The sequence below is a fragment of the Tauraco erythrolophus genome, chromosome 20 (genome assembly GCF_009769465.1).
Source record: "Tauraco erythrolophus isolate bTauEry1 chromosome 20, bTauEry1.pri, whole genome shotgun sequence".
Lineage (NCBI taxonomy): Eukaryota > Metazoa > Chordata > Aves > Musophagiformes > Musophagidae > Tauraco > Tauraco erythrolophus.
The window spans coordinates 1-17289 of record NC_141484.1 but is presented as its reverse complement, the minus strand read 5'-3'; the positions used below and the strand labels follow the sequence as shown (position 1 = coordinate 17289).

Here is a 17289-nt window from a genome sequence, read left to right as displayed (position 1 = left end):
TTGTCTTTTATTTTTTATCTTTCTTTCCTTTTTGCCCTGTATAGGGACTTGAACTTTTACTGTAAAGGTTTTATGGTCTGATTCTCCATCTCTTAACTAAGAACGATATTGACCTTCATATGTTCAAGGTAATATTAATTACCTTGGAAAAGTTCTTTCCATTTTGTTTGTGCACTTTATTTTTATAGTCAGGGTGCACTATTACTTCATTTATTTCTGCATCTAACTTCAATTTTTTTCTTTATTTTTTTTTCTAATTCACTTGCAACTTGTCAAGATTAAAGTCTGGGATTTGAGTAAAATTATACCTCAGTTTTAATTGATTTTCTTACCTCACTGATACTTCTTGTTGTTCAATTTTTACCTCGAACCAGGCTCCCACTAACAATTATCTCCACCACAGTATCCATTTTCCAAAAATTTCAGAATGATGCACAAAATTAAACATATTTCAAAGTCAATTTTGAAGTCTCAGGATCCCTATTCAGTTTTCCGTGATGGCGGGGCTTTCTTTACCCTTGTGTCATGTATCCAAGCATCCGATTCAGCAATCTTGATGGCAGTGAAGGCAGTCAGCAATACCTGAAAAGGTCTTTTCCAGCCACCTTGAAGAGGTTCAGAAGTCCACGTCTTCCCATAGATGTAATCTCCTGGTTGGAAGTCGTGCACCAGATTCTGCAAAGACAGAGGTTTGTTCTGTACAGCCGCACCCCGAAGCGCAGTTAGAGTTTCTCCTAAAGAAAGCAGATAGTTATGTACATCTTGTTTTCCTTTCCAGTGCATATTCAAATTTGGCTCAGGAGACTCCTAAGGCTTTCCATACAATAACTCATATGGACTGACTAATGTTCTGCTTTTTGGTTGAACTCGATTTTGTAAAAGGGTTAGTGGGAGTGCCTGAGGCCATTTCAAATTAGTTTCCTGACATATTTTACTAATTTGTCTTTCCAGCGTTTGATTCATTCTTTCTACCTTCCTACTAGATTGCGATCTCCAAGGTGTGTGTAAATCCCATGTGATTCCCAAAATTCTACTAACACCTTGTACTATTTCTGCAGTGAAATGTGAACCTCTATCCCAGGAAATTCCAATAGGTGCCCCAAATCTCAGGATAATTTCTTGCAGTAGCCATTTAATGACTTCCTTTGCTTGATTCGTTTGACAGGGAAAAGCTTCCAGCCGTCCTGTAGAAGTGTCAGCCCCTACCAGAATGTATCGATACCTGTGTTGCTGGGGTAATTCTGAAAAATGTACTTGCCAGTAATCCTCTGGTTCCATTCCTGATGTCAGTATTTCCATGTGAACTTTTCTCTTTATAACTAGATTTTTTTTTTTTTTAAACATATCCCATATTTTGCAGTTGTCATTTTAGCTATTTCTAGTATTTTTACTAAGACTATGTCTGCTTAGGAGAGCTACCAATACTTCTGCTCCCTAATGACATTCCTTATGTTTTGTTTGTATTATTTCCTTCATTAAAAGTGGTGGGATTACTACTGGACTTGTTACTGTCACCCACCTGCCAAATTCTTCTTTGCATTTAGTAACTTACCTAAGTTACTGCGACCACCTCTCACTGAGCATGCACCACGAAATTCTTCTAGTCTATACCTTCAAATCGAAGCGAGGAAAATTCACACCAATCCTGACCAAGATATGCATGATCAGAGTCACTTGAGCTCCACCTGAAAAATATAAAAATGGCTTAAGAGAAGGGGGTGTTGGGGGAAGACCTCCATCGGAACGTCTGGGATCAGCCAACGGTCTGGACCTCTCTTCTCCCCCATAGGGACACCTGTTGGGTAAGAGCTCTGTGTTATGCACGCTTAGTTACCAACACCTTGCTCACTATTTAGAATTATCGCTGATTGGTTCTGCTTTCGCAGTCAGTCCCTGTCACCGGCTGTCTTCAAATCTGTATCCTGTCACGAGCATATGTAATAAAATTTGTCATATATAAATACAAGTTTCCGGAAACTTTAACAATTGATACCGGGGATAGAAGGGATTTGGCCTGGTGCACTGCTCACAGGGTCCCTGAACAGGTCAGACAATCACCCTCCGACTCAGTGGGCTGCCCAGAGGGATCTGTCCCGGTGATGCTGTCAGTGTGAGCCCGACAGACCGGTCCATTGAGGAGGGCTCGAGGTAACCCCCTCCCTGTCCTCTGTTGACCCAACATCACGCCGTAACGCGACAGCAGCGTTACCCCACCCACGCACAGGATTCAGTGTTCAGACTCGCTCCGTTTCACGCTGCTGTTTCTGCCCAAAGCTCCAGCCTCCCCAGACCCTCTACAGGGCTGCTGGTCCCTCGAGAGTCTGCAGCATGCCCCGGCTAAGCACCATTGGCACGCTCTGCTCCTGCATCCCAACCACTGATCGGAATGCCGAAAGGCACTGGCTTTGCTTCATGGTCTCCGGTGTCACCTGGCAGGTGGGCGCAGCTCTCGTGGCACAGAGGGTGAGGGCATGCTGCTGGGCACAGAGCCTGCTCGTTTTCCACCCGGAAGTTACGGTGGTGCCGTGACGAGAGCCATGCAGACACTGAGGATGGCCGTCTGCCTCGTGCAGAATAAAACTCTCTGTGCTGCATGTGCGCGACCTGGCACGGTGTTTCAGTGCTACGCATCATACCTCTCACCTGTCCTCACTGCAGCACTCCTCTGTCTCCATTGGGCACCCACAGGTGGTCTTGGTGCCACCGGTTCCGTCAGAACCTTTTGGCCGAGAGGGCGGCAGTCGCTCGGGCTTCGGTGGGTTCAGCAGCAGTAACAGGGTGCAGCGGGCGGCGGTGGCACAGCTGGCACTCTGACGCTGCTGTGTATCTGCTGTGCGCGCGTCCGCTCCCCCAGGAATTCGGCGTTCCTGGAAAAAAAGGGCTGGCAGAGTCAAAGTGCAAAATCCTGGAGCAACCGAGCGGGACTGAAGCGCTTGTCTGACCTCTGCTCACACCACGGTGCTCCCGCTGTTCTCCCTGGGATTTCCAATGTTCCTATTATTTTAATTTTTACTACTTCTTATTTACTTTAAAACATGTAGAATAAAAACTTAAATAGCAGTAACGAGAACAGTCTTTACAAGTAAATAATGCGCAGACTCCAGCTACTCTGCAAAACTTTACAGACAGTAATTGCTTCAAATTTATATTATAAAATCACAAGCAGCAAAATACAAACAACAGAGCACTAACTGGGATTAGCATCTATAGCTAAACAACTCTAGTCAGTATTCAAAAAACAAAAAAATCGCAGGCACTAGTTAATGCCACTTAGTGGTAAAGTGACAAAACCTTAGAGTGCAAATAAACAAAGGAAATATTTAGAGATGAATCATGGTTAAATTTAATCATAGCTACTACTTCACAAACCAGGTGGTACAGATTCCCAGTCTTCACAGTAATTTTAATAAAAAAATTCAGCAGCCTTTTTTGAAGCCATATAGAAAACTGATTGACAGCCATTAATAGCTAAAGTTAAATAGAGCCATTATTAAATAAATTGCCGTCATGAATGACTCCATCAGAAACAAAATAAGACCGTTTTAGAATTTCAAATGCAAATAGAATTGGAAAGCTAATGAAGAGTGTTTAATACTTAAATTATAACACAGCTGTAAGTTCACAACCAATAATGACTCCTGCCTAGAACCAAAACAATAATCAAAGCTTTAGATTTTTAAATAAAGAGAAATAAAAATGAGTCACTAATTAACAGCTGTGTTTAAATGTAGGTATTAAGAAAATTCATAGGTGGTTGATGATTCTCAACCAGAATTAACAACATTGAAAGAATTAGTTTTAAAATAAAATTAGAAAACTGTTAACAGAGTATCGTGACCACTTAAATTTAAACGTGGCCATTTTGGGGGACAGCTACACCCCCCAACCCCACAGATTTCTTTCAAGTAGAACTAAAATAAAAGTAAAACCAGTGCAAAATGAATGTGATTAGTAAACAGTTACACTGAATTTTGAAAACACTGAGAACACTAATTGGGCATCGTTAATGCCTCTCACTCACCAAACAGCAGCGATGTTACATTTGGGCTCTCGCGGCGGCCGGGCAGCACCGCCGTAACGAACATCTCGAGTCACGGAGCAGAACCAGAACCGCAACCGGGAGCGCGTTGTGGTGACACCAGCCGAGTGCACCTGCCGCGCTCAGGCGTGGCTCGTGACTCCCGCTGCACAACGGCGACTCAGACGAGAGAAGAAGCTTTTCTGCCGCCGCCGTCTCTGCTGTCGGCGCTTCGTGTCCTTTTCCGTTCTCCTGCGGCCGCAGAGAACCGGGATTCTCCCCGGGCGCGAGTCCTTCGCTCGCTGCGCCCGAGAACAGTCACTGACTGACCGGGGCCGTGTCAGTGCCGTCCCGTGCCTCAACGGAGCGCCCCGGAGGAGCCCCCGCTCCGCTCACTGTGGTCACACCCGCCCGGGCGGCGGCTGCTTGGGCCGGACGCCATCACTGCTCGGCACAGCCGTCCCGCCCGTAACGGGCAGCGCCGCTTAAACGGCCACCGCCACTTCCGCGTAAGGGTAACCGAACTGCGCGGCTGAGCGCCCCCGGCACCACCGCCCCTCCGCGCGGCACCGCCGAGCGCGGCCCCGACCCCGCACCCGCAGCGAAACGGCCCGGAGGCAGAACTGGCCGCGGTGAGAGGGACCCGCCCGCGGCAGCAGCTGCCGCCACCGCCGGCACCCGCCCGGGCGGCCCCGAGCCGCGGACAAACGCCCTCGCGGAGGCCGGGCCGGCGCCAGGCTCTCGAGAACTGCGGCCGGAGGAAGAACCGGCACCGCCGCGGCCCCGGCGGCAACAGCTGCCGCCGCTCAGAGCGGCTTGTCGGCGACGGACGGACGCTGTCGCCCTTCCGCAGCACAGACCTCTCCGCCCGGCACCGAAACCGGCCATCGGCGCTCCGGTACGGGCCCCCACGGCGCTCCAAGACAACCCGAAAGCGCCCTTCAGTCCTCCGAACCTACGTTTTATGGGCCGGAAGTCCTCCGGCACAACGGAAGTGCGCTATCAGTCCTCCAGACTCATTCTCTAAAGGCCGGAAGTCCTCCAGGACACAGGAAGTGCCCGGTCAGTCAGCCGAACTCTCTCTCTATGGGTCGGAAGTCCTCCAAACACCGGAAGTGCCCCGTCAATCAGCCGAACTCACTCTCTATGGGCCGGAAGTCCTCCAGGACACCGGAAGTGCCCCGTCAGTCAGCCGAACTCAGTCTCTATGGGCCGAAAGTCCTCCAGAACACCGGAAGTGCCCCGTCAGTCAGCCGAACTCACTCTCTATGGGCCGGAAGTCCTCCAGGACACCGGAAGTGCCCCGTCAGTCAGCCGAACTCACTCTCTATGGGCCGAAAGTCCTCCAGAACACCGGAAGTGCCCCGTCAGTCAGCCGAACTCACTCTCTATGGGCCGAAAGTCCTCCAGAACACCGGAAGTGCCCCGTCAGTCAGCCGAACTCAGTCTCTATGGGCCGAAAGTCCTCCAGAACACCGGAAGTGCCCCGTCAGTCAGCCGAACTCACTCTCTATGGGCCGGAAGTCCTCCAGGACACCGGAAGTGCCCCGTCAGTCAGCCGAACTCACTCTCTATGGGCCGAAAGTCCTCCAGAACACCGGAAGTGCCCCGTCAGTCAGCCGAACTTACTCTCTATGGGCCGAAAGTCCTCCAGAACACCGGAAGTGCCCCGTCAGTCAGCCGAACTCAGTCTCTATGGGCCGAAAGTCCTCCAGAACACCGGAAGTGCCCCGTCAGTCAGCCGAACTCACTCTCTATGGGCCGGAAGTCATCCAGGACACCGGAAGTGCCCCGTCAGTCAGCCGAACTCACTCTCTATGGGCCGGAAGTCCTCCAGGACACCGGAAGTGCCCCGTCAGTCAGCCGAACTCACTCTCTATGGGCCGGAAGTCCTCCAGGACACCGGAAGTGCCCCGTCAGTCAGCCGAACTCACGCTCTATGGGCCGAAAGTCCTCCAGAACACCGGAAGTGCCCCGTCAGTCAGCCGAACTCACTCTCTATGGGCCGGAAGTCCTCCAGAACTACTAGAACCATCCTAGAGTCCCTTAGATCCTCCCTGACCCATTCTACACCTCACCCAGATCACCCCAGAAAGATTATACAAGCTCCCAGGCCTCTTCTAGAGCCCCCAGACCCATCCTAGAGACCCTTACATCTCTTCAGAAACATTTTACACCCTCTCGGGCCTGTCTTAGAGCTCCCAGACCCTTCCTAGAACTCCCAGACCCATCCTAGAGACCCCCACATCCCACCAGAATCATTCTGCACCCCCCTGACAGATCCTAGAGCTCTCAGACCCCTCCTAGTTCTCCCAGACCCATCCTAGAGACCCCCACATTCCCCCAGATCCATTCTACACCCCCTCAGGCTTATTCTAGAGCTCCAAGACCTTTCTTACAGCCCTCAGACCCATCCTAGAGACCTCCACATTCCTCCAGTTTTATTCTACACCCCCCAGACCCCTCCTAGAGCCCTCAGACTCATCCTAGAGACTCCCAGATCCCCCCAGACCCATACTACATCCCCCATGCCTGTTCTAGAACCTCCGGACCCCTTCTAGAGCTTCCAGACCCCTCCTAGAGACCCTCACATACCCCCAGATGCATTCTATGCCTCCCCAGTTACCTCCTAGAGACCCTAGACCTGTCCTAGACACCCCAGACTAAATTTAACAACACCCAGATCCCCCTAAACCCTTTCCACACACCCCTACATCCTTCCTAGAGCCCCAAATCACCTCCTAGAGCTCCCAGACCTCCCCTAAAGCCCCCCGACCCATAATAGAGACCCCCAGATCTTTTCAGCCTCATTCTACACCCCCCTAGACAACTCTAACAGCCCCCAGACCCTTCTTCAAGCCCCCAGAACCATCATAGAATCCCCTACATCCCCCTAGACCCATTCTACACTTCCCCAGAAACCTCTTAGAGCCTTTAGACCCCTCCTAGAAACCCCAGACTCATCCTAGAGACCCCTAGATCCCCCACGACCCCTTCTACAAACCCCTAGAATCCTTCTACATCCCCAGACGCCTCTTGAAGCCACCAGACCCATCCTAGAGACTCCCAGAAGCACCCAGACTGATTCTACAACACTCCAGGCCTATCCTAGAGCTCCCAGACTCCTCCTACAATCTCCAGGCCAATCCTAAAGACCCCCAGATCGCCCCAACCTTATTCTATATCCTCCTCGACCCCCTCCTAGAGTCCACCAGACCCCTCCTAGAGACGCCCAGACCCCTCTTCCAGCCCCGAGACACCTCCTACAGACACCCCCCAGACCCATACTACACATCCCAGGCCTATCCTAGAGACTCCAGACCCCTCTTAAAGCCCCAGATGCATCCTAGAGACCCCCAAATCTTCCCAGTCTTATTCTACACCTTCCCAGACCTCTCCTAGAGATCGCAGACCTAGTCTAGAGACCCCCAGATCCCCCCCATTCTACAAACTCCCAGACTCTTCCTACAGCCCCCAGACCCCTCTTACAGCCCTCAGACGAATCCTAGAAAAGCCTAGATCTTCCCAGACCCATTCTACACCCTCCCAGTCCTATCCTAAAGCCTTCAGATCCATCCTAGAGATTGCTAGATCACTCTGGACCCGTTCTGCACTTTCCCAGGCCTATCCTAGAGCCCCCGGACCCCTCTTAGAGCTCTTAGACCTAACCTACAGCCCCCAGACCCATTTTACAGAACCCCAGATTCCCCCAAACAGATTCTACACCCCCCAATGCCAGTCCTAGAATGCACAGAGCCTTCTGAGAGCCCCCAGACTCATCCTACAGACTTCCAGATCCTACCAGACCTATTCTAAATCTTCCCAGGACAATCCTAGAGCACCCAGATCTTTCCTAGAGACTCCAGACAACTCCTACAGTCTTCACACCCATCCTAGAGATCTCCAGATCCACCCCCCCCCCCCATTCTACACCTTCCAAGGCCAATCGTAGAGCCCCCAGACCCCTCCTAGAGCCCCCAGATCCCTCCTAGAGCCCCTCAGATGTCCCTGGACCCATTCCACATACCCCCAGACCCCTCCTAGAGCTCATAGACCTCTATTTCAGCCCCCAGACCCACCGTAGAGACCCTCAGATATTTCTAGCCCCATTCTACAGACCCCAGACCCCTCCTAGAGCTTTCAGACCCATGCTAGAGACCCCCAGATGCTCCTGGACCTATTCTACACAGCCCCAGACTTTTCAGTGCCCAGATTCATCCTAGAGACCCACAGATCCTACCAGACTTATTCTACACTCCTCTAGGCTTATCCTAGAGTACCCAGACCCCTCCTAGAGAGGCCAGACCCATGCTAGAGACCCCCAGATCCACTCAAACCAATTCTACAAACCCCGAGACCCCTCCTACAGAACCCAGACCCCACTTACAGCCCTCAGATCAATCCTAGAGACCCCTAGATGCCCTCTGACCCATTCTACACTTCTCCAGATCCATCCTAGAGACCCACGGATCCCCCCAGACCCCTCCTTGAGTCCCCAGATCTTTCCAGACCCCTTCTACAGCCCCCACATTCATCTTAGAGACCCCTTGATCCCTTCAGCTCCATTCTACACCTCCCATGTGCATCCTAGAGCCCCCAGACACAACCTAGGTACCCCCAGAGACCCCTAGGTAAATCCTAGAGAAATTGGCTCCTCTTCCCAACGGGCTCCAGCTGGGGCAGAGAGCACCCCAGGTGTGGCCAGTGAGGCTGAGGGTGGGGCTGTGGCTATAAAAGGGGCTGCCTGGGCACACCTGTCTTTGGGAGCTGATGGAGGAGAACTGGCTGAGGAGTGAATCCAGGGGGTCCCACAGGCAGGTGCCTCCAGCCAGCAACAGACAGTCCCTGGAGAGAGGAAGGATCCCCTGAGCCGTCACTGACAGAGCAGACACGGTGCTGGGAGCTTCCATTACCTACGTAGGTGAGCTGCTGCATATTGAGGAAGGGTCGTAGATGAGCGTTTTTATCTTGACAATGCTGCTTTTGAAATTGTTTTCCATGTTTCCCACCCACTGGTTCCCTGACCCTAATTTTTAATAACTCCCTTTTCTGGGTTTGTTATTTCTTCTTGCTCCTTCCTTCACCCCGGTGGTTTTTAAGTTTTCTTTCTATGTCTGTGTCTCTCTCCCATTCCCTGGCTGGGTAAGGGATTGTAGATGGTGGTCTGAGGAGGGCCATGATGGAAAATGACTAAGTGGACTCAGCTGAGAGAAAAGGCATGGGGAGGATTGTTGAAGAGCGACACAGAGAGGAGAGCGCAGTGCTGTGACATGAGTTGGTGTCCAGTGTCAGAGGGAAGATGGGACTGTGGCTCCGTGACTGCTGATGTCGGGATTTTGATTTGTTTTGAAGGTGTGAAGCAATGAGCGCAGCAGAATATGGGCACTGGAGCTGATGGGGTAGTAAGCAGTGGGAGAAGGAGCAGTGACTGTTAAGGTGTCAGACACCTGGTGCAGCGGTAAGCAGCCTCCAGACCCATCCTAGAGACCCCCCCAGTCCCCCGGACCCATTCTACACCCTCCGAGGCCTATTCTAGAGCCCCCAGACCCAACCTACAGACTCTCAGCTATTTCCAGCCCCATTCTACACCCCCCAGACCACTCTAAGAGCCCCCAGACCATTCCTAAAGCCACCAGAACTATCGTAGAGGAACCACATCCCCCCAGACCCATTCTAAGCCCCCCTGACTCCTCCTAGAGTCTTCAGACCCCTCTGACAGCCCCCAGAACTATCGTAGAGTCCCTCACATCCCCCTAGACCCATTCTACACCCTCCCGACTCCTCCTAGAGTCCTCAGACCACTCCAACAGCCCCCAGAACTATCGTAGAGTCCCCCACATCCCCCCAGACCCATTCTAAGCCCCCCCAACTCCTCCTACAGTCCTCAGACCCCTCCAACAGCCCCCAGACCAATTCTTAAGACCCCTAGATCCCCCCAGACCCATTTTAGTGTCCTCAGACCCCTCCTAGAGCCCCAAGACCCTTTCCAGAGAGCCCACACCCACCCTAGAGATTCCTAGATCTCCCCAGACCCCTTCTACACCCTCCCAGACCCCTCCTAGAGATTCCTAGATCTCTCCGGACCCATTCCACATTTCCCCAGGCCTATCCTAGGGCCCCCAGACCCTTCTGAGAGCACTTAGATCTAACCTATAGCCCCTAGACCCATTTTACAGACCCCCAGATCCCCCCACACCCATTCTACACCTTCCAAGGCCAATTGTAGAGCCCCCAGCCTGCTCCAATAGACCCAGACCAATCCTAGAGACAGCCAGATCTCCCTGGACTCAGTCTAAATGCCCCTAGACCCCTCTTACAGCACCCAGAGCCTTCTATATGGCTCTGTAGGGCTCTGTGGTGCTCTATAGGGCTCTATAGAGACAAAGACAGCCCCGCAAAGACCCACATTGCCGTGTAGAGCCCTATAGAGATCCACAGAACCCTATAGAGCCTTATAGAGTCCCAGAGAGCCCCATAAAGCCCTGTAGAGCCCTATGGAGACCGACAGAGGCCAACAGAAAATTATAGAGCACCACAGAGCCCTGTAGCACCCCAGACAATCTTGCAGAGCCTTTTGGAGCCCTATAGAGCCCCAGACACCCTCGCAGAGCTCCACAGAACCTTATCAAGCTTCACAGAGCTCTTTAGAGCCCCACAGAGGCCTATAGAGCTTTACATGAGACTTGTAAAGCCCCGTAGAGCCCCACAGAGACTTACAGAGCCTTATAAAGCCCTTTGGAGCCCTACAGAGCCCCACAGAGCACTATAGAGCCTCGCAGAGACCAACAGACCTCTACAGAGACCCACAGAGCCCTACGGAGTCCAACACAGCTTTATAGAGCCCCGCAGAGCCCTATAGAGACTTATAAAGCTCTATAGAGCCCCAGAACACCTTGTAGAGCCCCACAGAACCCCACAGAGATCTTTAGAGCTCCACAAAGCTTGAGAGCCACACAGAGATCTATAGAGCTTCACAGAGATCTATAAAGCCTGACAGAACCCAAAAGAGTACTATACATCCTTACAAAGCCCTATACATCCCTGTAGAGCCCCACAGAGCTCAACAGAGCCCTATAGATCCTCAGACACCCTCACAGAGCACTACAGAGCCCCACAGATGCCTATAAAGTACTATAGAGCCTGAACAGTGCCTTATAGAGCCCCACAGTGCCTTATAGAAGCCTATCGAGCCCCAAAGAGTTTTATAGAGCCATACAGGGGCCCACAGTACCCCATAGAGCCCAACAGAGTCCCATAGCACCCCACAGAGCCCTATAGAGACCAACAGCGGCCAACAGAGCTTTACAGAGCCCTATAGAGCCTTATAAAGCTCTAGAGAGCCCTATAGAGCCCCAGAACACCTTGCAGAGCCCCACAGAACCCCACAGAGATCTATAGAGCTCCACAAAGCTTAAGAGAGCCCCATAGAGCCCCTCAGAGATCTACAGAGCCTCGCAGAACCCAAAAGAGCACTATACAACCTTACAGAGCCCTATACATCCCTATAGAGCCATATGGAGCCTTACAGAGCTCAACAGAGCCCTATAGATCCTCAGACACACTCACAGAGCACTACAGAGCCCCACAGAGACCCATGGAGCCCAACAGAGCCTTATAGAGCCCCACAGCACCTTATAGAACCCTATTGAGCCTCACAGAGTTTTATAGAGCCATACAGGGGCCCACAGTACCCCATAGAGCCCAGCAGAGCCCCATAGTGCCCCACAGAGCCCTATAGAGACCAACAGAGCTTTACAGAGCCCTATAGAGCCCCAGACACCCTTGCAGAGCTCCATGGAACCTTATAGAGCCCTACAGAGCTCCACAGAGCCCCACAAAGGCCTATAGAGCCCCATAAAGTTCCATAGAGCTTTACAGAGCCCTACAAAGGCCTACAGAGCCTCGCCGAGCCCTATAGAGTGCAAGGCTCTGCAGAGCCCTATAAAGCCTCATAGATCCCTGCAGAGCCCTGTAGATCCCTGTAGAGACCCCTATCGAGCCCCACAGAGCTTTATAGAGCCCTACAGGGACCCACAGAGCCCCAAAGTTCCCCACAGAGCCCCACGGAGACTTACAGAGCCCCACAGACCCTATGGACCCCTTGAGAGCCCTCTGGAGCCCTACAGAGCCCAAAAGAGCTCTATAGAGCCTTGCAGAGACCAACAGACCTCTATAGAGCCCCATAGAGGCCTTTAGAGCCCCCGAAACTCCCTTAGAACCTCATCGAGCTCTACAGAGCTAGAGCTTTATAGAGCCTCACAAGACCCTGTAGAGCCTTACAAAGCTCTGTAGAGCTCCAGAACACCTCGCAGAGCCCCCCAGAACCCCACAGAGACCTATAGAGCTCCACAAAGCTTAAGAGAGCCCCACAGAGCCCTATAGAGCCTCGCAGAACCCAAAAGAGCCCTATACATCCTTAAAGAGCTTTATAGAGCCTTACCGAACTTAACAGAGCCCTATAGATCCCCAGACACACTCGCAGAGCCCCACAGAGGCCTATAGAGTACTATAGAGCCCCACAGATCATCATAGAGCCCCATAGAGCCCTACGGAGCCCTATAGAGCCCCACAGCACCTTATAGAGGCTCAGACAGCCTCACAGAACACTATCGAGCCGCACAGAGCCATACAGGGCCCCACAGAGCCCTATAGAGCCTTACAGAGCTTAACAGAGCCCTATAGATCCCCAGACACACTCGCAGAGCCCCACAGACCCTTATAGAGCCCCACAGAGCCCCACAGAGGCCGACAGAGCTTTATAGAGCCCCACAGAGCCCTGTAGAGCCCCAGACACTATCGCAGAGCTCCACAGAACCTTATAGAAACCCTTCTTAAAGCCCCCAGACCCTTCTTAGAGTCCCTCACATCCCCCCATACCCATTCTAAGCTCCCCTGACTCTTTCTAGAGTCCTCAGACCCCTCCTAGAGCCCCAAGACCCTTTCCAGAGAGCCCAGACCCATCTTAGAGATTCCTAGATCTTACCAGACCCCTCCTAGTGGCCCCAGACCCCTCCTAGTGGCCCCAGACCCCTCCTAGTGGCCCCAGACCCCTCCTAGTGGCCCCAGACCCCTCCTAGTGGCCCCAGACCCCTCCTAGTGATTCCTAGATCTCTCTGTACCAATTCTACATTTCCCCAGGCATGTCCTAGAGCCCCCAGACCCCTCTTAGAGCACTTAGACCAAACCTATAGCCCCTAGACCCATTTTACAGATCCCTAGATCCCCCCACACCCATTCTACACCTTCCAAGGCCAATTGTAGAGCCCCTAGCCTGCTCCAATAGTTCCAGACCCATCCTAGAGACACCCAGATCTCCCCGGACCCATTCTACATGCCCCTGGACCCCTCTTACAGCAGCCGGAACTCTCTATAGAGCTCAGTGGGGCTCTTTAAGACTCTTTAGGTCTTTGTGAAGCTTAGCAAGGCTTTCTGAGGCTCTGTGGGGCAATATGAAGCTCTGTGGAGCAATATGGAGCTCTATAGGGCTTTTTAATACAGTATAGAGCTCTATTTGGCTCTGTGGTGCTCTATAGGGCTCTACAGAGACACAGACATCCTCTCAAAGACCTATAGAGCCCCATAGACCATATGGAGAGCTTTGGAGATCTACAGAGCCCAAAATTTTGAGCCCGACAGAGCCCAAAAGAGCTCTACAGAGCCTTGCAGAGACCAACAGACCTCTATAGAGCCCCCCAAACCCCCTTAGAGGCTCATAGAGCCCTACAGAGCCCAACAGAGCTTTATAGAGCCCCACAAGACACTATAGAGCCTTATAAAGCTCTACAGAGCCCTATAGAGCCCCAGAACACCTCGCAGAGCCACACAGTACCCCACAGAGACCTATAGAGCTCCACAAAACTTGAGAGCCCCATAGAGCCCCACAGAGCCCTATAGAGCCTCGCAGAACCCAAAAGAGCCCTATACATCCTTCAAGAGCTTTATAGAGCCCCACAGAGACCTATAGAGCCTTACCGAGCTTAACAGAGCCCTATAGATCCCCAGACACACTCGCAGAGCCCCACAGAGGCCTATAGAGTACTATAGAGCCCCACAGATCATCATAGAGCCCCTCAGAGCCCCATAGAGCCCTATAGAGCCCCACAGCACCTTATAGAGCCTCAGACAGCCTCACAGAACACTATCGAGCCACACAGAGCTTTACAGAGCCATACAGGGCCCCACAGAGCCCTATAGAGCCTTACAGAGCTTAACAGAGCCCTATAGATCCCCAGACACACTCGCAGAGCGCCACAGACCCTTATAGAGTCAACAGAGCCCCACAGAGCCCTATAGAGCCTTACAGAGCTTTATAGAGCCCCACAGAGCCCTGTAGAGCCCCAGACACCATCGCAGAGCTCCACAGAACCTTATAGAGACCCACAGAGCCCTATAGAGCTTCACAGAGCCCAACAGAGACATATAGAGCCCCACAGAGTCCAACAGAGGCTTTTAGGGTGCCACAGAGGTCTATAGAGCCCCAGAGAGGTTTACAGAGCCCTGTATTGCCCTGTAGAACCCCGTAGAGCCCTATAGAACCTCACAGGGCCAAACAGAGCCCCTCGGAGAGCTAGGGAGACTTACACAGTCCCACAGATCCTTATAGAGCCCCACAGAGCCCGTCAGAACCCTATAGAGCCTTACAGATTCCTATAGAGCAGCACAGAGCCCAACAGAGCTCTATAGAGACCCACAGAGCCCCATGGAGCCCCACAAAGCCCAAGAGAGCCTCATAGAGGTCTATCGAGCTTTACAGAGCCCAACAGAGCCCCGTAGAACCCTATAGAGAGCAACAGAGCTTTATGGAGCCCTATAGAGCCCCATAGAGCCTCACAGAATTTGATAGAGTCCTACAAAGCCCAAGGGAAACCCACAGAGCCCTATAGAGCCCCTCAAAGCCCCACAGAGCCTTACAGAGCTCCATAGAGCCCTATAGAGCAGGCGGGGCATATGCATATTGCAGGTCGGAGGATGCCAAGGAGGTGGCCAGGTTGAGCGGGGCACAAGCAACTTGAAGCTTGGAGGGCGCCAATCAGGTGGCAGTGGGGCTGCGATGGGGCGGGGTGCGGGTGAAACGGGCAACGGGACACGCAGAGCGGAGGGCGGTTTAGAGAGGATGGGCGGGGCAAATGAGAAGCAGGGGTGGGGATATGCTGATGAGAAAGAAGCATGATGTGTTGGTAAAAAGCAGGCGAGGAGAAAAAAATCAGGGTAGGTTGGCAAAAAGTGGGTGAAGAAGTAGAAAAAAGCAGGGTGAGTGGGTAAAAAGCAGGCGAGGAGGAAAAAAAAGACAGGTGTGTGACTAAAAAGTGGTGGAGGAGGAAAGAAAAGCTGGGTGGGTTGACAAAAAGCAGACGAGTTGTTAAAAAATACAGGGGATTGGTAAAAAGCATGCGAGGTGGTAAAAAAAAATGACAGAGAGGTGGAAAAAAGCAGGCGAGGAGGGGAAAAAAAGATGGAGGGGTCGGTAAAAAGCAGTCTGGGGGAAAAAAAGTGTTGGACCGGAACCTTTGTGAGGCGGAACCAAAGTTCCGGGGTGCTGTTTCCGGGGGGACGGCAAAAAGCGACGGACCGGAACCTTTGTGACGCGGAACCAAAGTTCCGGGGTGCTGTTTCCGGGGGGACGGCAAAAAGCGACGGACCGGAACCTTTGTGACGCGGAACCAAAGTTCCGGGGTGCTGTTTCCGGGGGGGACCGCAAAAAGCGACGGACCGGAACCTTTGTGACGCGGAACCAAAGTGCCGGGGGCGCGGGCACCTGGTAGAACAGGAAAAGGGACGGACTGGGCAGAATCTTCGTGTTCTCTAAGGTTCTAGAGGGCTCTCTAGGGGTGCAGAGTGCCCTGTGGGGCTTTTTTAGGGTTTCTGTGGGAGTCTTTAGGGCTTTATGGGGCTCTATAGGACTTCTAGTGGGGTCTGTAAAGCTTTATGGGGCTCTCTAGGGCTTCTAGAGATATTTTTAGAGTACTCTATATGGCTATAGAAGGGTCTATAGAGTTTCTGTAGGCGTCTGTATGGCTTTGTAGGGCTCTTTAAGGCTCTATAGAGCTTCTATACGTGTTTCTAGAGATTTATGGGGCTCTCTAGGGCTTCTAGAGATTTTTTTTAGAGTACTCTAGATGGCTATTTAAAGGCCTATAGGGTTTCTGTAGCTGTCTGTAGGGCTCTATAAGGCTCCATAGGGCTTCTGTACGTGTTTCTAGAGCTTTATGGGGTTGTCGAGGGCTCTGTAGGGTTCTAGAATGGCCTAGAGGGCTTTATAGGGCTCTGTAGGGCTCTAGAGGCTTTTTGAATTCCTGCCTATATTTCTTGAACCCTTTCACATTCTCCCGCTGCCTTTCCCTCCCTCTCCCTGACCTCATTTCCATTCCTGCCCGTCTTTCTCCTACCCCGTCGCTTTTCCAAACTCTCCTTCTCTCTTCACTCTTTCCAGGCTCCTCGTTTCTGCATTTTATTTCCTCTCTCTGTTTTTTTTTCTCGCGATACCTTCAGGATTTTCCCTGTCTTGCCTCCTTTTCCTGCCGGTCCCTCCTGCCTCTCTTTCCCGCTCCCTCTTTTCTTCATTCCTCCATCTCTCTGGCCCTGAGTTTTAGCTCAAGCTCTCCACACTGTTGTCCCGGTCCCCATCCCTCTCCGGATCACAGCGTCCTCCTCCTGCTTGTCTCTTCCCTTTTTCTCCCTCTGTCCTGCTGCCTTTGGGCTCGGAGCCTCGTAGCCGACTCGCTGCCGGGATTTCTGCTGCCCATTAAGGAAGAAAGTGGTCCTGCCTCCTCCGTGCCCCTGGATGGATGTGTTTGCAGCTGCCGGATGTGGAGCTGGTGGCCGTGGCTGGGTCCAGGGGAGGGGACCATGTGTTGTGGGGCTTTGGCCACGGCCCCTCTTTGCAACGGGCTCCAGCTGGGGCTGGGAGCACCCCAGGTGTGGCCAGTGAGACTGAGGGTGGGGCTGTGGCTATAAAAGGGGCTTCCTGCGCATACCTGTCTGTGGGGGCTGATGGAGGAGAACTGGCTGAGGAGTGAATCCAGGGGGTCCCACAGGCAGGTGTCTCCAGCCAGGATCAGCCAGTCCCTGTGGAGGGGAAGGATCCCCCGAGCCGTCCCCGACAGAGCAGACACGGCATCGGGAGCTGGGAGCCTTCGTCGCCTACGTAGGTGAGCTGCCGCGTATCGAGGAAGGGTCGCAGACGAGGAGCGTTTTCAACTTGAAAATGCTGCTTTTGAAATTGTTTTCCATGTCTCCCACTCACTGGTTCCCTGACTCTAATTTTTAATACC

At 52.4% G+C, this 17289-nt stretch overlaps 1 long non-coding RNA gene across 1 annotated transcript; it reads right to left on the bottom strand.

The window, feature by feature from the left end:
- Positions 1-643: 643 nt before the first annotated feature.
- On the bottom strand, positions 644-4394 carry LOC147527298 (uncharacterized). Its single transcript, XR_015222740.1, has 3 exons — positions 2644-4394; positions 1553-1685; positions 644-675 (listed from the first exon to the last, which is right to left on the bottom strand). It is a non-coding gene; the product is annotated as an uncharacterized LOC147527298 (long non-coding RNA).
- Between the last annotated feature and the right edge of the window lie 12895 nt (positions 4395-17289).